Source organism: Petromyzon marinus, chromosome 2, assembly GCF_048934315.1.
Source record: "Petromyzon marinus isolate PM22_M1 ecotype Great Lakes invasive population chromosome 2, UKy_Petmar_22M1.pri1.0, whole genome shotgun sequence".
Taxonomy (NCBI): domain Eukaryota; kingdom Metazoa; phylum Chordata; class Hyperoartia; order Petromyzontiformes; family Petromyzontidae; genus Petromyzon; species Petromyzon marinus.
Genome location: NC_133668.1, coordinates 27228955 through 27251436, shown reverse-complemented (window position 1 = coordinate 27251436; position 22482 = coordinate 27228955). Strand labels below are relative to the sequence as shown.

At 50.0% G+C, this 22482-nt stretch overlaps 4 non-coding genes and 1 pseudogene across 4 annotated transcripts; all 5 read right to left on the bottom strand.

Annotated features, from left to right (window-relative positions):
• Positions 1-20562: 20562 nt before the first annotated feature.
• Positions 20563-20681, bottom strand: LOC142929836 (5S ribosomal RNA). The gene has a single exon (XR_012945996.1). It is a non-coding gene; the product is annotated as a 5S ribosomal RNA (ribosomal RNA).
• Positions 20682-20933: 252 nt separating this feature from the next.
• Positions 20934-21052, bottom strand: LOC142929845 (5S ribosomal RNA; annotated as a pseudogene).
• Positions 21053-21238: 186 nt separating this feature from the next.
• On the bottom strand, positions 21239-21357 carry LOC142929843 (5S ribosomal RNA). The gene has a single exon (XR_012945999.1). It is a non-coding gene; the product is annotated as a 5S ribosomal RNA (ribosomal RNA).
• A 253-nt stretch (positions 21358-21610) lies between these two features.
• On the bottom strand, positions 21611-21729 carry LOC142929839 (5S ribosomal RNA). The gene has a single exon (XR_012945997.1). It is a non-coding gene; the product is annotated as a 5S ribosomal RNA (ribosomal RNA).
• Positions 21730-22161: 432 nt separating this feature from the next.
• Positions 22162-22280, bottom strand: LOC142929840 (5S ribosomal RNA). The gene has a single exon (XR_012945998.1). It is a non-coding gene; the product is annotated as a 5S ribosomal RNA (ribosomal RNA).
• Positions 22281-22482: the final 202 nt, after the last annotated feature.

Below are 22482 nucleotides of genomic sequence, written 5' to 3'. Positions count from 1 at the left end.
TGCTCGTCCAGACGGGGAGAATTCAATCACATTTTTTCGATGCGACGTTTCTTATGGGATTTAATGAACGACAACATTTTGACCCCAAACCGAGAGGATTCTGGGATGTTTGTGGTTTTTTTGTAATAACTCTGGAAGGAAACGTCGCAGACCCATCAAGGTGGTACTCGTACTGCTCGCCTCATCGAGAGGAATCCAAAGATATGAGTGCTTAAGCTATGGGATATGAAATGGACGAGCGACCAATAAAACAACATGTTTTATGGGGTTGAATGCTTTTTGCTATTCACAAAATAAAACCAAAGCAGTAATGCAAATATCTGATTTAACACAGCACAGCAAAATCAGTTGCACCATTCAATTCTGCTCGTCCAGACGGGGAGAATTCAATCACATTTTTTCGATGCGACGTTTCTTATGGGATTGAATGAGCGACAACATTTTGACCCCAAACCGAGAGGATTCTGGGATGTTTGTGGTTTTTTGGTAACAACTCTGGAAGGAAACGTCGCAGACCCATCAAGGTGGTACTCGTACTGCTCGCCTCATCGAGTGGAATCCAAAGATATGAGTGGTTAAGCTATGCGATATGAAATGGACGAGCGACCAATAAAACAACATGTATTATGGGGTTGAATGCGTTTTGCTATTCAAAAAATAAAACAAAAGCAGTCATGCAAATATCTGTTTTAACACAGCACAGCAAAATCAGTTGCACCATTCAATCCCGCTCGTCCAGACGGGGAGAATTCAATCACATTTATTCGATGCGACGTTTCTTATGGGATTAAATGAGCGACAACATTTTGACCCCAAACCGGGAGGATTCTGGGATGTTTGTGGTTTTTTTGTAATAACTCTGGAAGGAAACGTCGCAGACCCATCAAGGTGGTACTCGTACTGCTCGCCTCATCGAGTGGAATCCAAAGATATTAGTGCTTAAGCTATGGGATATGAAATGGACGAGCGACCAATAAAACAACATGTATTATGGGGTTGAATGCTTTTTGCTATTCACAAAATAAAACCAAAGCAGTAATGCAAATATCTGATTTAACACAGCACAGCAAAATCAGTTGCACCATTCAATTCTGCTCGTCCAGACGGGGAGAATTCAATCACATTTTTTCGATGCGACGTTTCTTATGGGATTTAATGAACGACAACATTTTGACCCCAAACCGAGAGGATTCTGGGATGTTTGTGGTTTTTTTGTAATAACTCTGGAAGGAAACGTCGCAGACCCATCAAGGTGGTACTCGTACTGCTCGCCTCATCGAGTGGAATCCAAAGATATGAGTGGTTAAGCTATGCGATATGAAATGGACGAGCGACCAATAAAACAACATGTATTATGGGGTTGAATGTGTTTTGCTATTCACAAAATAAAACAAAAGCAGTCATGCAAATATCTGCTTTAACACAGCACAGCAAAATCAGTTGCACCATTCAATCCCGCTCGTCCAGACGGGGAGAATTCAATCACATTTATTCGATGCGACGTTTCTTATGGGATTTAATGAGCGACAACATTTTGACCCCAAACCGAGAGGATTCTGGGATGTTTGTGGTTTTTTGGTAACAACTCTGGAAGGAAACGTCGCAGACCCATCAAGGTGGTACTCGTACTGCTCGCCTCATCGAGTGGAATCCAAAGATATGAGTGGTTAAGCTATGCGATATGAAATGGACGAGCGACCAATAAAACAACATGTATTATGGGGTTGAATGCGTTTTGCTATTCAAAAAATAAAACAAAAGCAGTCATGCAAATATCTGTTTTAACACAGCACAGCAAAATCAGTTGCACCATTCAATCCCGCTCGTCCAGACGGGGAGAATTCAATCACATTTATTCGATGCGACGTTTCTTATGGGATTAAATGAGCGACAACATTTTGACCCCAAACCGGGAGGATTCTGGGATGTTTGTGGTTTTTTTGTAATAACTCTGGAAGGAAACGTCGCAGACCCATCAAGGTGGTACTCGTACTGCTCGCCTCATCGAGTGGAATCCAAAGATATTAGTGCTTAAGCTATGGGATATGAAATGGACGAGCGACCAATAAAACAACATGTATTATGGGGTTGAATGCTTTTTGCTATTCACAAAATAAAACCAAAGCAGTAATGCAAATATCTGATTTAACACAGCACAGCAAAATCAGTTGCACCATTCAATTCTGCTCGTCCAGACGGGGAGAATTCAATCACATTTTTTCGATGCGACGTTTCTTATGGGATTTAATGAACGACAACATTTTGACCCCAAACCGAGAGGATTCTGGGATGTTTGTGGTTTTTTTGTAATAACTCTGGAAGGAAACGTCGCAGACCCATCAAGGTGGTACTCGTACTGCTCGCCTCATCGAGTGGAATCCAAAGATATGAGTGGTTAAGCTATGCGATATGAAATGGACGAGCGACCAATAAAACAACATGTATTATGGGGTTGAATGTGTTTTGCTATTCACAAAATAAAACAAAAGCAGTCATGCAAATATCTGTTTTAACACAGCACAGCAAAAATCAGTTACACCATTCAATTCCGCTCGTCCAGACGGGGAGAATTCAATCACATTTATTCTTTGCGACGTTTCTTATGGGATTTAATGAGCGACAACATTTTGACCCCAAACCGAGAGGATTCTGGGATGTTTGTGGTGTTTTTGTAATAACTCTGGAAGGAAACGTCGCAGACCCATCAAGGTGGTACTCGTACTGCTCGACTCATCGAGAGGAATCCAAAGATATGAGTGCTTAAGCTATGGGATATGAAATGGACGAGCGACCAATAAAACAACATGTATTATGGGGTTGAATGCTTTTTGCTATTCACAAAATAAAACCAAAGCAGTAATGCAAATATCTGCTTTAACACAGCACAGCAAAATCAGTTGCACCATTCAATCCCGCTCGTCCAGACGGGGAGAATTCAATCACATTTATTCGATGCGACGTTTCTTATGGGATTTAATGAGCGACAACATTTTGACCCCAAACCGAGAGGATTCTGGGATGTTTGTGGTTTTTTTGTAATAACTCTGGAAGGAAACGTCGCAGACCCATCAAGGTGGTACTCGTACTGCTCGCCTCATCGAGAGGAATCCAAAGATATGAGTGCTTAAGCTATGGGATATGAAATGGACGAGCGACCAATAAAACAACTTTTATTATGGGGTTGAATGCTTTTTGCTATTCACAAAATAAAACAAATGCAGTCATGCAAATATCTGTTTTAACACAGCACAGCAAAAATCAGTTACACCATTCAATTCCGCTCGTCCAGACGGGGAGAATTCAATCACATTTATTCGATGCGACGTTTCCTATGGGATTTAATGAGCGACAACATTTTGACCCCAAACCGAGAGGATTCTGGGATGTTTGTGGTGTTTTTGTAATAACTCTGGAAGGAAACGTCGCAGACCCATCAAGGTGGTACTCGTACTGCTCGACTCATCGAGAGGAATCCAAAGATATGAGTGCTTAAGCTATGGGATATGAAATGGACGAGCGACCAATAAAACAACATGTATTATGGGGTTGAATGCTTTTTGCTATTCACAAAATAAAACCAAAGCAGTAATGCAAATATCTGATTTAACACAGCACAGCAAAATCAGTTGCACCATTCAATTCTGCTCGTCCAGACGGGGAGAATTCAATCACATTTTTTCGATGCGACGTTTCTTATGGGATTGAATGAGCGACAACATTTTGACCCCAAACCGAGAGGATTTTGGGATGTTTGTGGTTTTTTGGTAACAACTCTGGAAGGAAACGTCGCAGACCCATCAAGGTGGTACTCATACTGCTCGCCTCATCGAGTGGAATCCAAAGATATGAGTGGCTAAGCTATGGGATATGAAATGGACGAACGACCAATAAAACAACATGTATTATGGGGTTGAATGCGTTTTGCTATTCACAAAATAAAACAAAAGCAGTCATGCAAATATCTGTTTTAACACAGCACAGCAAAATCAGTTGCACCATTCAATTCTGTTCGTCCAGACGGGGAGAATTCAATCACATTTATTCGATGCGACGTTTCTTATGGGATTGAATGAGCGACAACATTTTGACCCCAAACCGAGAGGATTTTGGGATGTTTGTGGTTTTTTGGTAACAACTCTGGAAGGAAACGTCGCAGACCCATCAAGGTGGTACTCATACTGCTCGCCTCATCGAGTGGAATCCAAAGATATGAGTGGCTAAGCTATGGGATATGAAATGGACGAACGACCAATAAAACAACATGTATTATGGGGTTGAATGCGTTTTGCTATTCACAAAATAAAACAAAAGCAGTCATGCAAATATCTGTTTTAACACAGCACAGCAAAATCAGTTGCACCATTCAATTCTGTTCGTCCAGACGGGGAGAATTCAATCACATTTATTCGATGCGACGTTTCTTATGGGATTTAATGAGCGACAACATTTTGACCCCAAACCGAGAGGATTCTGGGATGTTTGTGGTTTTTTTGTAATAACTCTGGAAGGAAACGTCGCAGACCCATCAAGGTGGTACTCGTACTGCTCGCCTCATCGAGAGGAATCCAAAGATATGAGTGCTTAAGCTATGGGATATGAAATGGACGAGCGACCAATAAAACAACATGTAATATGGGGTTGAATGCTTTTTGCTATTCACAAAATAAAACAAAAGCAGTCATGCAAATATCTGTTTTAACACAGCACAGCAAAATCAGTTGCACCATTCAATCCCGCTCGTCCAGACGGGGAGAATTCAATCACATTTATTCGATGCGACGTTTCTTATGGGATTTAATGAGCGACAACATTTTGACCCCAAACCGGGAGGATTCTGGGAAGTTTGTGGTTTTTTGGTAATAACTCTGGAAGGAAACGTCGCAGACCCATCAAGGTGGTACTCGTACTGCTCGCCTCATCGAGAGGAATCCAAAGATATGAGTGGTTAAGCTATGGGATATAAAATGGACGAGCAACCAATCAAACAACATGTTGTTGTATATGTGGGTGTGTGAAAATTGATGAAAAATAATTAAAATTAAATGAAATTCGAAATTTGCATTATTAATCCAAAATTATGTTAATTCGTGTAATTATGCGTATAACTATGCTAATTAGAGAGGTAATAGTATTAATTTATACGAGTGGGTGTAGTTGTGTTCATGATAGCCTTCATGATAATCAGGCCCCGCCTCGTTGACGAGGTGGGGTTATCAATCAGGATAACGCAATCAATCGTGTGCAGTTACGCTAGTGTCAATTCGGCCTCGTTGTCTAACTTCGTATTATTGATCAGCATAATACAATGATTCTCGCTTTAACACTCTCCGAGTGTTCATATTTTAGGTCCCAAGTTCATATCATTCGCTTTAAAGTTTAATGAGTGTGGATTGGTGTCTTTTTAGTTTAGGTTCCCATGTTCATATCGTTCGCTTTAGTTTAATGAGTGTGTATTGGTGTGTTTATAGTTTAGGTTCCCGAGTTCCTATCTCGTCGCAGGATACAGATCTTATGCAAAAATTTCAGGAAAGAATCACACGACCACTTCTGTATTAATCAATTTATTTTCTAATTAAACCTTAACTATAATATGTATGTGAACTCTCAATCTCGGAACTTCAACACAGTATCCACACGGTATCAAGACAGTATCATCAACGACTGTACGATTTCACTTTGATAACACATGGACCCCGCATAAAGCGATTGCTGTTAGTGAGAGAGAGAGTCAGGACATACAAATACTATGCTACACAAAAGCTTATACATTATAATATGAACGATCATTATGCTTGAAATGGTCAGCACATTATCACAGGCGATTGATTAACATGCAACGGTATTCATATAAAAAGACAATCAAACAGTTATTATTTCCAAAGGCATAAATGTAACAACAGATCCACCGGACAGACTATAAGATTACCGAAATGGCTTAGTGTGAGGGTATGCGGCGGAACATGTTATCTCACGGGAGATTAATTAATTACTTAATTCGTGAATAAGATTGTATGATCAGAAAATCGGTTTAGCACGATTCCTCCCCGGGAGCGTAGCTCCGTGGCGAAGGTGCCAAGGGTTAATTAGTATTGATGGATCGGTTGGTAACTTATGCGATTAGAAGCACAGTCCAAAACAAAATATTAAAGAGGGAAATTATGAATATACTTATAAACGACGGACTGTTGTCACACGGTTGATGCTTCCACAGTCAGATGGTTCACGGACTTGAGTGTTCGCTTCTGGTTAAGGACCCGTGTAGGTTTGAGTGATATGAATTGTTTTGAATAGTCAGTGTTTGGAATTAATTATTTGTGTTGCCATACGCTGAAGTTGGCATCGCTTGTAGGAGAAGTAGCCTCGCTCCCTTTAGAGCGGTGAGGTGTGTGGGAGTGCATCATACGTATCGCCGCCCTCCTCCACGCAGCAGCCAGCCTCTGTCCACGGGGGAGAGTTGCTTGATCGCTCTCAGTTCTACTCAGTGGACACCTCTCTCCACTGCTGGATGAGCTGCGCGATCACGCTCGTGCTGGTTCGCTGACAGCAGTTTCTCTCCGCTGTTGGATGATCTGCATCGACACGCTCCCTCTCTCTCTCTGTGTGGAGAACTCGAACGTACTCGCTGCTGGTTTGCTGAAAGCAGGTTTCTCTCCGCTGCTGGATGACTCAGGTCGCACGCGCTCGTACTGGTTCTCTAACAGCAGGTTTTTCTCCACTGCTGGATGACTCCAGTCGCACGTACTCTTGCTCTGGTTTGCAGAAGCTCTTGCTTGGTGCATCGGTCGATCTGCAGCTGGACTCAATGTAAATTAAACTTTCAGCAATGCTCTGTCTTTCAGCTCTTGGAAATCGCACTAGGTGACGCCTCACTACCCTGCGAGTCTTGCCAACGTCAGTGGGTAGCGACGGGGCCACTTTGGCTTCTGCTCGCCGCCCCCTGCTCTGCAGCTCGCCGGCTGTCGACCTGTTGCTCTCGTTCCCGATTGGAACTGCTCCTGAACCGACTCGCTGGTCGAACTCCCCGCGTTCCGACCTCCTCCGAGTCGAAGTCCCCGAGTTCCGACCCCCCTGGTCGAACTCTTCCGAGTTGCTCCTCCGAGTCGAACTGTCTCCCGAGAGTCGACCCCCCGGTCGAACTCTGGTGAGCCGACCCCCCCCCCCCCCCCCCCGGTCGAACTCTGGTAAGTTGCTCCTCCGAGTTCCTCTTTTTATGCCCAAAAATCCCTTCACTCGGATCCTGCCCACAAGGCGGGGTTTCTTTCGATTTTTGCTGTGTCAGGATTTGTCCGTATGTATCTGCGTCCGTGTGTGTGTCCGTACGTGTGTCAGTGTGTGTCCTTGTGCATCACCCACGGTATATTCCGTTGTCATACTCCTACCATAAAACCCACAAGTAAAACAATCAAATGTTATCAATTGTCTTGAAGGCGCTTCTCTGTCTGGGTGCACAACCTGGAGGGAGGGCTGATATTCCCTCCGACTTTCACCGACGCACAAAGAAATGGTTAAAAAGTTTTAAGTTAACATTTCACTTCATCAGAGTTCCACAGTTATGATTCTGTATTAGTCCAAGGTCTGGGTCAGCTTCCCGTTGTGGTGTTTGACTCGTGTTTCCCCGAGCGTATACACACTCCTACCCCGCGCTGCGGGGATACAAAGACGGCCGGGATCTTCCTTTCTCTCCGACCCTGGGTTTAACATCGCCCTTTGCTTACGTTGCAGTTTTGCTGTGCGCTTGCATTTCTTTTCCTCTCTACTCTTACTTTAACCCGGCTTATTATTTGCGTATGGGTGGATTAGAGCATTCATGTTGACTTAGGAAAACCTGAGTGTTAGGCTTCGGGTCAAGTCGTATAGAAATTATTAAAATATGTATATACATTTCATATTAAATTAATAGACGGGTGATGGTTACATTGACGTAGCTTGTGGCAGGGTTCAATTGAAGTGGGTATGAAGATCAATAACTTTAGCCTACCCTGTCGTTAAATTCCGACTTTAAGTTACTTTAATAGTAATGCAGAACCAATTAGCTTTTTTGACTTAACTAGATCTAGGCTAACGCAACCTCCCAGTGACCCTGGCTTTGTGTTTACGTCAGCCCCTTGCAATCCGCTGCGCTCGGCTCTCTATCTGCTCCCTCTGACCCTGGGAGGGCTCTGAACGTCAAAATCGTGTTAGTGGGTCAAGGTAAATATGACCTCCACATGCCATGCTGAGGCCTGGTTTGGTGTTTTTATTCATTATTAAAATTAAAAGAAACAATAGAAATATGTATCTATATGTATTGAAAAATTACTTGTTAATATTAAGATGGAAAGGGGGGCATATACAACAGGTGTGGCGGGGGGTGGAGGGTGGTGTGGTGGGGTGGAGGGTGGTGAGGCGGGGTGGGGTGGAGGGTGGTGTGGCAGGGTCGGCTGGAGGGTGGTGTAGCGAAGTGGGGTGGAGGGTGGTGTGGCGGGGTGGAGGGTGGTGTGGTGGAGGGTGGTGGGGTGGAGGGTGGAGGGGTGGAGGGTGGTGGGGTGGAGGGATGGAGGGTGGTGGGGTGGAGGGTGGTGTGGTGGTGGGTGGTGGGGTGGTGGGTGGTGGGTGGTGGGGTGGTGGGTGGTGGGGTGGAGGGTGGTGGGGTGGAGGGTGGTGGGGTGGTGGGGTGGTGGGGTGGAGGGTGGTGGGGAGTGGGGCACATCGTAATGGTGTGGGGTGAGGAGGATCGTGTTGGTTGAGGATGAGGAGTATAGTGATGGTGGAGAGTTATGCGGATAGTGATGGTGTTTCAAGTTTCAAGTTTCATTTATTTAGGTATAGCCCTGTGAGCCATGCGGCTCTTAAGTCGGGTGCAACCGCAACCAACAAAATATGAATACAGAACATCCCAAAGCGACGACGCGCAACAGAAACATCCTGGAATAAACCAGGACATATTCCACAGACACAAAAAACGTATTAAAACGCTGTGTGCAAAAATCACAATGTGGTGCAAGCCAACAACAACAACTATAAGACAAATTTTGATTTTGATTGTTTATATATATTTTATTATTTTGTTGTTTCCCTTCAACGTGACTTTACCGAAAGAGCTAAGAATATGAACTATAAGACAATTTAGATTAACCATATGTTTTTAAATCACCAAAAAAAAGCTATAAAAAACAATGTAACAACAGTAATCTTAGGAACTGTAATTTTAAATTTAACAATAAACGATATACATAACACTGACGACAAAAACCTGCAGCCATAACTGGCAGCACGACATTCCCAGTGTATGATGTGTGAGTGAGTCAGCAGCAGCGTGAGTGAGTGTATGATGTGCGAGTCACTGTATGATGGTTGAGTCCGTATTAGGTTGAGTGAGTGTATGATGTGTGAGTCAGCGTACGATGTGTTAGTCAGCACATGATGAGTGAGTCAGTGTATGATGTGCGAGTCAGTGTATGATGTGTGAGTGAGTCAGCAGCAGCGTGAGTGTATGATGTGTGAGTCAGCGCACAATGTGTTAGTCAGCGCATGATGAGTGAGTCAGTGTATGATGTGTGAGTGAGTCAGCGGCAGTGTGAGTGAGTGAATAATGTGCTAGTGAGCCAGCACACGATGAGTGAACCTGTGTATGATGAGTGAATGGGTCAGTGGTTGTGCGAGTGTATGATGTGTGAGTGAGTAAGCGCATGATGAGCGAGTCAGTGCATGATGTGTGAGGGAGTCAGTGTATGATGTATGAGAAAGTCAGTGTCGGCTCCCTCTGCTCGCGCGTCGCCCCCCCCCTCCGGCTCCGTCGCCCCCCTCCCCCAGCTCCATCGGCCCTCCCTTGGCTCCGTCGGCCCCCCCCGGCTCCGTCGCCCCCCCCCCGGCTCCGTCGCCCCCCCCCGGCTCCGTCGTCCCCCCCCCAGCTCCGTCGCCCCCCCCTGGCTCCGTCGCCCCCCCCCGGCTCCGTCGCCCCCCCCGGCTCCGTCGCCCCCCCCCCGGCTCCTTCGCCCCCCCCCCGGCTCCGTCGCCCCCCCCCGGCTCCGTCGCCCCCCCCCAGCTCCGTCGCCCCCCCCCCGGCTCCGTCGCCCCCCCCCCGGCTCCGTCGCCCCCCCCCCCCGGCTCCGTCGCCCCCCCCCGGCTCCGTCGCCCCCTCCGCCCCCGTCGGCCCCCCCCCGGCCACCTCGGCACCATCACCTCCTTCTGTCGGCTCCCTCGGCCCCCTCACAAACGGCCCCACCAGCCCCTGCTCGGAGTGCGGCCCGGGAACGCCCCGGGAGCGCACGCGCGCCTCAGGCGGCCATCTTGGATTCGTCTTCTTGGTCTTTGTCGAGGATGGGTTGGATAGTGATGGTAAGGGGTGGGGCGAAAAGCGATTGTTGTGGGTGGGGAAGATAGTGATGGTGGGGGGGATGGGCATATAGTAATATTTGGGCGTGTGGCGGATCGTGATGGTGCAGGTTCAGGTGGATAGTGATGGTGAGGGGTGGGTGGATTGTGATGGGGGAGATTGAGGAGGGTAGTGATGGTGAAGGGTGAGGCGGATAGGAATGGTAAGGGGTGGGGTTAATAGTGATTGTGGTGGGTGGGGCAGATCGTGATGGCGGTGGGATGGGCGTATAGTAATGAAGGTGGGTGGGGCAGATTGTGATGTTGGGGGGTTGGGTGGATCGTGATGTTGCGGCGTTTGTTGGATAGTGATTGTGGGGTTTGGGGCGGATAGTGATGGTAGAGGGTCGGGCGGATTGTGATGGTAGTGGCTGGGTTGGATAGTGATGGTGAGGGGTGGTGAATAGTGATGTTAGGGGGGGGGGGGGGGGCGGATAGTGATGGTGAGGAGTGAGGCGGATCGTGATGGGTGAAGGGTGAGGCGGATTGTATTGGTAAGGGGTGGGGCTAATAGTGATTGTAGTTGGTCGGGCAGATCGTGATGGTGGGGGGATGGGTGTATAGTAATGGTGGTGGGGGGGGATAGTGGGGATGAGGCGTTCGTTGATGGTGGTGGATGGGGCAGATTGTGATGGTGGGGGATGGGTGGATAGTGATGTTGCGGGGCTGGTTGGATGGTGATTGTGGGGTTTGGGGCGGATAGTGATGGTGGAGGGCACACCGAATAGTGATGATGGGGGTTGGGGCTTACTGTGAAGGTGGGGGGTGAGTGGATGGTGATGGTGGAGGGTGGTTTGGAGAGTGATGGTGGGGGGTGAGATGGTCGGGCAGGATGGAGGGGAGGCGGGGAGAAGATTTTCAGACGAAAATCTTCTCCCCGTGGCAGCGCCTCTTCTTGCTGAGTGAAGGCCTCCCGCAAAAGTCATTATAATATGAGAGGTTGACTCTCAGGTGGCCTCCCACTTCGTAGCCCTGCTCCTCGGCCACGAAGGAGGGGCAAGTCCTCTGGGCCCGCGTCATCACCCCCACCGGAGCTCGGGGACGCTTTGTGGGACGAGCCAAGCAGCTGCTGCTGTTGGGTCCAGCTGCTTTTTTCTGCCGGCGTCGTTGAGGTGACTTCTTGGCTGCTTCCATCTCGAGCCAGATGTCCTTAACAGCCGCCGCCTCCCAGAACCCGACTGTAGGAACTGGCGCAGGGTCGACCTGAGATAACTGAGGCCCGCACAGGCCCAGGCAGCAACAGCAGCTGCACAGCTGTTCATATCCCAGCAGGGGATTCTCGGCTGTCAGGAGGCAGGCGTCGTGGAGGAGGTGGTGGTACTCTGTTGACTCTGCTCCTTCACAGGATTCTGGGGGATGAGTGAGACCTAGGGCACAGTAGGGGGATGTCATCAGCACTGGGCAGTACCTGGACCGTACCCTTAATTATCATCATGCAAGTACTCACATTCGTCATTCAGTCATCCACGTCAACATTCTATGATCATTGTACTTAAACGTCGGCTGCACCCTTAGAATTGCATGGAAAGCTTGTGGGAGGAGCACACGGACCTTGGAATATGTACGACCCAAATACATCATTGCGAAGGTGACCTTGGCTAGGCAACGCATCTAGACGGCCATGTCATCAATGTTTTTATTGTAATTATATACTAATTATATTTTATATCAAAGTAATTGTAGTGTAAATTTTGATTTAAAGCTTTCGTGACTGCAGTAATTCATATTCTTAGCACTTTCGGTAAAGTCACATTGAAGGGAACATAACACAAACGGTCGAAACGTCGTGAGAATTTTTATTGTTTTATATATATATTTTATTATTTTATTGTTTCCCTTCAACGTGACTTTACCGAAAGAGCTAAGATTATAATTGTAGTGTTCTACGATGGGGGCGGAGCCTGCAGAAGACGGGGGCGGGGCCACATAGGCCGTGGCAGTGACGTCACCAGAGGGCGGGGCTCGAGGCCTGGACCGTTGGCGACAGTTGGAGCGGGGAGGCCGTTGCCATGGCTACCCGGGTTTGTTGTTGCCCACCGACATCGCTATAATAAAGACTTTACTTGTTTACTTAGCGCTCGTTTATCATTGATTTACTTATTTATCGTTACCGAGACTATCCTTATGACTTAATTACTTGTTAAATAGATAGCAACTCGTCACGTTCTTTAGAAGGAAAACCAAAGAGGCAAATTTACACATAAGTGCTTCTGGCAGATGTGGCCACAGGCCAAAGAGACACGCACATTGATGTACTCATCGTCGGTATTAAATTATTGTTTACTATCGATCAAGGACGGGCACGTCAAAGCTATTTGAGGAAAGTGAGTGGTGGTGCTGATTGGTACTTGCTATGAGCACCTGCCCCTAGTCAGAATCAGAATCTCAATCTATATTCATACTGGAGGAATACGATGAACTATACAGCTCGTTTTCAAAGATGTTCAGTACCTTGGTTCGCCTCGTAGTCTGCGACCACTTCGGCCCAAGCGGCTGTGGAGGGGGACTTCGCAGGTTTCTCAGAATCCGGAGTCGAAAGGGAGGGAACGGGGGGGAGGCGGAGGAAGAAAATCGTGAAGCGTGCCGCTAAGCATGCTCCTCATATACAGCTACAGAGACGAAGATCCCCCTGGCAGCCTTGGACCAGTGCTGTGCTGAAGAGCAGCACGGCACACCACGCCTGGCCACCTTTGTCTCCCCTATGCTGATGTTTTCAACGGGGGCTCTTTACATAGGTGATGTTTTAACACGTTGAATCAGATACTGTCATCGTTTTGAGTCTGAGTAGACAAAGAGGAGGCCCATGACTTTTTCACTAAATACCAACCACCGTGGAATATAAATTCGCGCTACTCCTCTAGCGACACAACAGCCCTGCCTACTCCCCACACAGGAATCTACACACACACACAGCAACACTCGCTCCACTCACCATGTCAATATCTTTTCGTGCAATATTCTCGTATGAGGTCATCATTTGGAAATCTTGAGCATCGCAAGAACGCAGCTCTCTGCTCAACGCCTCTGCTCAAAATGGCAGTTAGGACCACGTGACATCGGTTAGGGCCTCGTGACGGCGCGTCGGACAACTCGTTGCGAGGCAACTGGCGATTTGGGTGACGTCACGGCGAGTCACGTGCTCCTTGGTACACGAATCAGAGAGGAACCCAGCACACGAACCACTCACACGCGCCTCGCGCACCCTTCTGAACAGACTGTTGGTAGAAGGTGCACACACACACCCCAACAAATACACTTCGTATAACACGCGTGAATACGAATGTAAATAGATGTTCCATTGTCCGAATATTTATTTCAGATACCGACGTACAAATTAATTAGAATATGTATTTATACTGGAGAAATCCAATCAATAACTCACAACCCACCCACCCACCCTCTCAAGTTCTCAAGCATACAATAACCCATTCGCCAAGCCGTGCTGGCCTTCACAGATGCTTGCTCACAGCACCTGCCCTAATAATCTGTTAGGGCTGTTGGGGGGTAGGTGCTGCGGGATCTGTGTCTTTGTGTGGGCTGGTGAATGTGGGGAGCGGTAGTGTCGTGATTAACGCACTTCGCCACGAAGCCGGCCAATCAGTTCGATTCCCGCTCACGGCAAAGACAAGTGACGATTGTCTGAATCGGTTATTGGCCTCGCTAATTCAGCCTGAAATCAACACGTTGTGTAAACATCACGACTAGGGAAACAAATGCGGCCGGGGATGGTGTTGGTCACTTATGCCCTCGTGTACCGTGCCGTTCTTCATAGGTAGTCGCTAACAGTACCTGCCCCAACATTCTGTTAAGGCTACACGGGGGATCTTTGTCTTTGTTTGTGAAAGTGTGGGGAGCGGTGGTGCAACGGTTAGTGCGCTGCGAACCTGGAGATCAGAGATCTCTGGCGCAGAGCGCGCTCTCATTGGTCAGTGGAGTCGTGACGTGATGCTAAGAGAGCGTGTTGATTGGGGTCGTCAGCTTGCAAAGGGCTCGATGCTGGAGCCGTGTTCATAACAAACTCGACGCTCGTGGTTTGTATCATTGCAGAATGCCGCATCAAAGTCAAGTGGCTATGAGCTGCTTTGGTGTCCTTAAGTGCTGCTCCTTTCTCAAGAAAATACCCTTCCAAAAAAAGATACTCGATTAAAACCACGAGAGACCGTGCAGTGGTTGTTTTGGCACCATTCAGTATACATCATCTAAATAAGATGTTAATCTTTGAAACGGCACATTTTTTAAGATGTAATAACGAGGTCATAACAAGTGTCAGATGTAAAACCTCTTTCCATTGTTTGGATTTCACTTCCCCATAATTCGGGTGCAAATTATCGCAACATTCAAATATCGTGTACAGAATATGCTCTTTGTTGAGACCACGAATGAAATAGATTTTACTGCATGGTTGTTCGAAACCATGACTGAAATCGTTTTGGTACACAACTATGCACTGCGAAAACCTACCGACAGAAAACATGTTTTTGTAACCAAACGCTCAATGCTGAGAGCGTTTGGTTATGAAAATATTTGTGCGAGTGTGCTGCACGGGACTTTGCCTTGGCTCGAGATTAACCACCGGTCTTGCCACGTCCAGACATGGTGAGGACGACGAGGACACATTGAAAAGGAGACTCGGGCTGGTGTACTTCAACTTATTTATTTCGTTGTCACCGCTCGTACATTACAGCAACACTCATCATCAAACCAACCCAGTTCCACGTTTTTCAGTCACTTTTAAACCTCTTCTCCACCAATTACCTTTCTCCCACTTCTCGCTCTTTCCCGATCCGCTCTCCGCACCAATCCGATCCGAGTGTCAACCACTCACTCATCAGATTGCGTTTCGTGCACGTCGTGCTCACACCCCGATCTCTCTTCCCCGCCCGAGCGTGCCGCGTGCGTGACGTGGTGATCCCTGACCTCCGACCCTTGATGCGTTAGGCATGCGTGATGTCGAGTGCGGAAGGTATGCGTGCTGTTTGTGTTGTGCGAGTGTGTGAGGATGGGTGACACATCCTCTATATCACCGCTTTCTCGGTTGAGACAGAGCCCTCCTCGGCTACTGCAGCTGCTGCAGTAGCAGCAGACGGCGCCTCACACAACCGCGCGTCGCTTGCGACTCCCGAGCAGAGCGCGCGGCTGCGATTCTACGAGAAGAAGAGCCCGGTCCACTCTCACGAGGAACTGGCGCGCAACATCAAAACACGTTTCGGGCAATTACCCTTCCCAAAGCACTCTATAATCAGATCGGCACAGCCGCAGAGAACGCAGGAGGGACGCGATATTGTGAGGGACGTGGGCCCCTGGCTCCCCCTCCGGGGGAGGGTTGATCTCGGGAGAGCTGCAGGTTCCGGACTCCTCGCTCATGTGAGAGTCGCCGCTATCCAACTGCTCACTCGTGGGGAGAGGGCTGCCGCTCCCCAGCTCCTCTCCTCGCGCTGGAGCCCCTCGGGTCCGCAGGTTCTGTTTGGGGGGCATAGCTCGGGGCTGGCGCATGGCTGCCTGGAATCAATATGTCGCTTCTCAGCCACTCAAACGCGACGTATCCGTTCACACAACCCCACGCACCACTCGCACGCGCTGAAGAGGGGGTCAGAGGGCAATGACGTCCTTCGCACACGCGTTGCCACCGAGGGCGGGCAATGGAGATTGTTTAAAGGGCTGTAGGGATAATCCCACGTGTACCCAGGCGAGTCCACCATCGCTCACCGCGGGCACACGCTAAACAAAGGCAGTATGGATAATTGTGCGTGTACGCCGCCTGTCTACCTAACGCACACATTAAACACAAGGGCGGATGAGTAACCTCCCGTGCCCCTGTACGAGTCCGCCGCCGCTCGCCACACACACACGCTAATCACGAGCTATGCGCAGGGGCGAGCGCAAACACGTGGGTAAATACACACTCGCGCACAAACACAGGGTACGACGCAGGAACCCCGGTCGGGCCCGCACACAATGGCCGCCTCAACAGAGTTACCCACGTGCAAATCCCCGTACCACGACGAGCGGACTCACACCACCATGTGCCCGTTCCACACTCGCAGAAACCACATAACAAGGTTTGTTGATCACTGACGATTTATTCCTGGCGTGTCTGTGGGCTACTATTACCCGAGTCAGTCCGAGTCAGCAGGGCAGGTTTAACCTATCTCCCGATGGTCTAAAGCTGATCTACCTCGTCCCCTTGGAGTGAAACTCCCCACTCTCGCTTTCGTACTCACGTTCCGCCTGCGATGCGTGGGCCGTCGCGGAGAGACGAGGCTGCACGAGGTTCTTGCGGGGAGCGGGGCCTGGCTTCGCTGAGACTCGTCCCACGGACGACCCAGTGGCCGGCAAGCTGACTGCTCCGATCGCTCATTTGAGGAGAACGCGAACCCCCATCGTCGCTCTCCTCTCCCATTTTATCCCTCTCTACATCAAAGGTCTGCCCGGCTAACCCGCGATACCCCACCGCCATTGGTGCGCCCACCTCGGTGCCTTCACAGACGTCTGCTTCCCTCTCTACCCATCAACAGGGGCCGCCGTTGGGCCGTTGCCATTGGCCACGGCGTGCAAGCGTACTTTTCCGGCCAATCGGATGCTTCCCCTGGTGCTCGTGTGGACCTAACCGCGGTGACTGAGTAGCCTTATCGTGAGCATGCAATTGCACGTCAATTCACGGCTCTGTGGTGTAATTCAACCTGGGGGAAGTCGGCCAATTCCCTGGCCCCAGGAAACCGTGAGGGATGTCCCTACGAAGAAGGCCCCTGGGTGAAAACCTGGAGGCCAGGTGACTTCCCCACGAGGTCCTACGTGGGGGGTGTGTGTGTTGTGTGTGCTCATTTTGGGGATGGTGAGGGAGAAGCAGCTTCGGCCTGCACGCTCTCCCGTGGTGGCGTTGCAGGCATGGCTCCGACGGAGCGGCTTCGCTGCTATGGCACCACATAGCCCGCCGAGGTGCCAGTCTCCGTCCTGGGTTGACTGGAGCATCTCGCCTGGGTTGCCCCCACGAGTTAGCGCCGCGGGGTCGGCGGGACTCGCCCGGCCCTCGTGGCTGGCCTCGGGGGTGGTGGCTCCGTCTTTTGGGCTTTTAGCGGCGGTCTCTTCCTCCATTCCAATGGCTCCTCTCGTCCCTCGGCACCTGTGGGCTGGGGAACAAACTCAGAGGCAGCAGGGTTTAGGTGCCATCGTCCCCGCCCCCCCTGGCCTGGGCCGTGACCCCTCGGGGCCGAGCATGGAGGGTGTTGGGACCCCGGGATTTCGGGGTACCCAAACTGCGGGGTTCTCCCTCGCTGGGGCTGCCTTCCATGGTTTTAATTGGCGGACGTTGACCACCATCTCTCGGCCCCTGTCTCCGCCGTGAATCAGCACCGTCCAGGGGGAGATCTGCCGCCCCACGGTCCAGGGTCCGCGCCAGTAGGTGGTCAGTTTCCCCAGCTGTCCAGCCCCGACACGAGGGGTGTATAGCCACACCTTAGAGCCCGCCGAGTAGAAGGGGGGCTCCATAAGGGGTCGGGCGCCCTGCTCTTGGTGCCGATGCGCGGCCTCTCCTTGTGGGTAGGCCCCGCCCCGGGCCCCTCGCAGAGTCTCCATCAGGTGCTCCACGGGGCGGCTCCCCTCATTCCGTTGCAGTGGGGGAACGCCGAACAGCAGATCTGCAGGTAGACGAGACTCACGGCCACACATCATTAGGAACAGGGTCTGTCCCGTAGACGTGTGTACTGTGGTGGCGTAGGAGAACAGGGCATAGGGGAGGTGTTCGTCCCAGTCCTGCTGAGTTGCGGCCACCATGCATTTGAGCTTCCCAGCTAAGGTCTGGTTCATACGCTCCACCATACCGTTCACCTGGGGGTGCTACGCCGTGGTTCGGTCCTTCTGGATTCCGAACTCGCGGCACAGCGCCTGAAACAGCTCTGCCTCGAACTCACTACCTTGCTCGGTAATGACCCATTCGGAGATCCCGTGCTTAAGTACGTAGTGCTCCACGAATGCCCAGACCACCACAAGAGCCGTCTTATCGGGGATGGCCACCGCCACGGGATAGAGTGCGAAATACTCCACCGGTGGGATCGCGGAAATGGCCCCTGTAGGTCGATCCCAACCAGCTGGTTTGTCCGACTGACGCGGAACGGCCTCAGGGGTACCTGATATTGCGCCGGTTTCGGCCCGCATTGCTGACACGCGCGGTAGTCCTGTACCCAGGCGGCCACGTCTTGCACCAATTTGGGCCAGAGATATTGGCGACGCAGGGTCTCCCGAGTGCGCCGTTCCCCATCATGGCCCCCGAGCAGGTGGTCGTGCACCAGCCATAGCAGCTGGGGTCGCACCTGGGCGGGAACACAGATGCACCCTCTTACCACCCCGTTCTGCACACACAACCGGGCATACAAACCACTCCAGGGTCCTGGTAGGGTGCTCTTCTTCTCCCGCAGGGCCACTTCCACTGCCGCCAGATCCGGGTCCCGTTGCTGGGTCTGTCTCAACTGCTCGTCGTCCAGGCCCGGGAAGGCGCAGCCGACGTCCTCTTGGGTCCACCCGGTCAGGGTGGGGCAGTCCGTCGGCTCCTTCTGTAGGGGTCTCCGCGGCGCATACTGCACTCTCTCTCGCGAGAGGGGGGTTAGTCTCAGTGCGCTCCCGGGGGGGCGTTGCCTGTTGGCAGCGTCCCCCATGAAGCATGGGCAGGCCTCCTCTGCCCTCGTCTCGGCGCACACCATGGGCTGCCTCGACAAGGTGTCCACATTTTCGTGCATCCGCCCAGCCCGGTACTCGATCTGCAGGTTGTATTCCTGCAGCTGCGCCAGCCATCGGGCCATCTGCCCCTGCGATTTCTTGAATGTGAGATGGAGCTGCAGAGCATAATGGTCACTCCGCACCTGACATTTTCTGCCATACAAATACGGCCAGAACTGTTTACATGTGAAGATCACGGCGTACAGTTCCTGACGGGTCACGCAATAGTTCAGCTCGGCCCTGCTCAGGGTCCAGCTGGCGTATGCGATGGCCCGTTCCATCCCATCCTGCACCTGTGACAACACCGTGCCCAGCTCATAGCTGCAGGCGTCGGTGTCCAAAATCAAATCGGTGGAAAAATCCGGGAAAGCCAGGGTGGGGGTATGGGTGAGGTGGTCTTTGAGGGTGGTGAAGGCCGTCAGGCGGCCTCCGTCCACTGATAAGGGTTCTTAGGGGAAGTGAGTTGGGTGAGGGGGCGTGCAATCTCGCTGAATCCCTTTACAAATCGACGATAATAGGTGGCGTGCCCCAAGAATGACCTGATCTCCGTCAGGTTCCTTGGCCATGGCCATTCCACTATGGCGCGTACCTTCTCCGGATCGGTGCGCAACCCTGCCTCGCTGATTCGGTGTCCAAGGTACCCCACCTCGTGCTGCGCAACATAACACTTACGTGGCTTGAGTTTGAGATGGGCTGCTCGCAGTCACTGGAACACCTCTCATAACCTGGACCAGTCCTCAGACAGAGATATACTGAACACTATCACGTCAACCAGGTAAATTAGGCACTGTTCCCACTGCAAGCCCCGCATCACCAGCTCCATCAACCACTGGAACGTCGCAGGCACATTAGTGAGTCCGAACGGGAGTATCCGAAACTCAAACAGTCCCATCGGTTTGGTAAATGCAGTCTTTGGCCGATCCTCCTCCGCCATATCCACCTGCCAGTACCCGGATGCTAGATCGAGGGTGGAAAAATACCACGCCACCGCGAGGCTGTCAAAGGTGTCATCGATGCGGGGGATGGGGAAGGCATCGCCGAGGGTGACTGCGTTCAACTTTCGGTAATCAACACAAAATCGGGTCGACCCATCCTTTTTCATCACCAGTACCACCGGGGCAGCCCAGGGGCTCGCTGAGGGTAGGATTATGTTATCTCGGAGCATTTCCACGATGGCCTCTTTAATCTGGGCCCGTTCAGGCGCGCCCACTCGGTATGCGGGGAGTTTAATTGGTCGGGCGGCACCGGTGTCAATTTGGTGCTTAACAAGGTCAGTCCGGCCCACATCCGAATCGTGCTCACTGAACACGTCGGCGTCATCGCTCATGAAAACGTTTATTCTGAGCTCCTGGTTTAGCCCCGAATGAGTGGCATCAAACAGTATTTTACAATAAAATATTGATCCCAATGCAGTACACCATATCGACGTGAAATTGGCAGGTGCACTCACTGGATGAGACGAAGTGTAAAAAGCGACCCATCCAGATACAACAATGCAAAAGCCTACAATACCTGGTATTCCCAGGCAGTCTCCCATCCAAGTACTAACCAGGCTCGACACTGCTTAGCTTCCGAGATCAGACGAGATCGGGCGCATTCAGGGTGATATGGTCGTAGGCCATGCTTGGAAAGACCTGTCGCACATTCAGATGTATAAAACAATCAACATTCAACTATACTTCTGGAGGTCATCACTCATAAAACCTTTATTCTGAGCTCCTGGTTGAGCCCCGAAAGAGTGGCATCAAACATTATTTTACGATAAAATATTGATCCCAATGCAGTACACCATATCGACGTGAAATTGGCACGTGCACTCACTGGATGAGTCGAAGTGTAAAAAGCGACCCATCCAGATCCAAAAATACAAAATCCTACAACACCTGGTGTTCCTAGGCAGTCTGCCATCCAAGTACTCACCATGCTCAACCCTGCTTAGCTTCCGAGATCAGACGAGATTGGGCGCATTCAGGGTGATATGGTCGTAGGCCATGCTTGCACACACCTGTCACACATTCAGATGTATAAAACAATTAAAGTTCAACTATATTTCTGGAAATCATCGCTCATGAATACGTATATTCTGAGCTCCTGGTTGAGCCCCGAATAAGTGGCATCAAACAGTCTGGATGAGTCGAAGTGTAAAAAGCGACCCATCCAGATATAACAATGCAAAAGCCTACAACACCAGGTATTCCCAGGCAGTCTCGCATCCAAGTACTAACCAGGCTCGACCCTGCTTAGCTTCCGAGATCAGATGAGTTCGGGCGCATTCAGGGTGATATGGACGTAGGCCGTGCTTGCAGAGACCTGTCGAACACTCATATGTATAAAACAATCAACATTCAACTATACTACTGGAGGTCATCGCTCATGAAAACGTTTATTCTGAGCTCCTGGTTTAGCCCCGAAAGAGTGGCATCAAACAGTATTTTACGAGAAAATATTGATCCCAATGCAGTACACCATATCGACGTGAAATTGGCAGATGCACTCACTGAATGAGTGGAAGTGTAAAAAGCGACCCATCCAGATCCAAATATACAAAAGCCTACAACACCTGGTATTCCCAGGCAGTCTCCCATCCAAGTACTAACCAGACTCGACCGTGCTTAGCTTCCGAGATCAGACGAGATCGGGCGCATTCAGGGTGATATGGTTGTAGGCCATGCTTGGAAAGACCTGTCGCACATTCAGATGTATAAAACAATCAACATTCAACATAACTTCTGGAGGTCATCGCTCAAAAAATCTTTATACTGGTAGGAACGAAGTTGTAAACTGAGTGTACCAGCCTGCAATAGATTAATGTGTCCGTACATCCGTCCGTCCCCTTTCAATACTTTAACGAAGTGAAATCTCGTGCTGTTGGGTGTATAAAATCAGTAATAGACAGCGCAGAGACTTGTCCTACCAGCCCACCCTGCAGGGACCTGTTTCTGAGCTCCTGGTTGAGCCCCGAAAGAGTGGCATCAAACATTATTTTACAAGAAAATATTGATCCCAATGCAGTACACCATATCGACGTGAAATTGGCAAGGGCACTCACTGGATGAGTCGAAGTGTAAAAAGCGAGCCATCCAGATCCAAGTAAACAAGAGCCTACAACACCTGGTATTCCCAGGCAGTCTCCCATCCAAGTACTAACCAGACTCGACCCTGCTTAGTTTCCGAGATCAGACGAGATCGGGCGCATTCAGGGTGATATGGTCGTAGGCCATGCTTGCAAAGACCTGTCGCACATTCAGATGTATAAAACAATCAACATTCAACTATACTTTTGGAGGTCATCGCTCATAAAACCTTTATTCTGTGCTCCTGGTTGATCCCCAAAAGAGTGGCATCAAACAGTCTGGATGACTTGATTCGAAGCTTTCGTGACTGCAAGAATTACTCTTTGTTTTTTTCGGTAAAGTCACG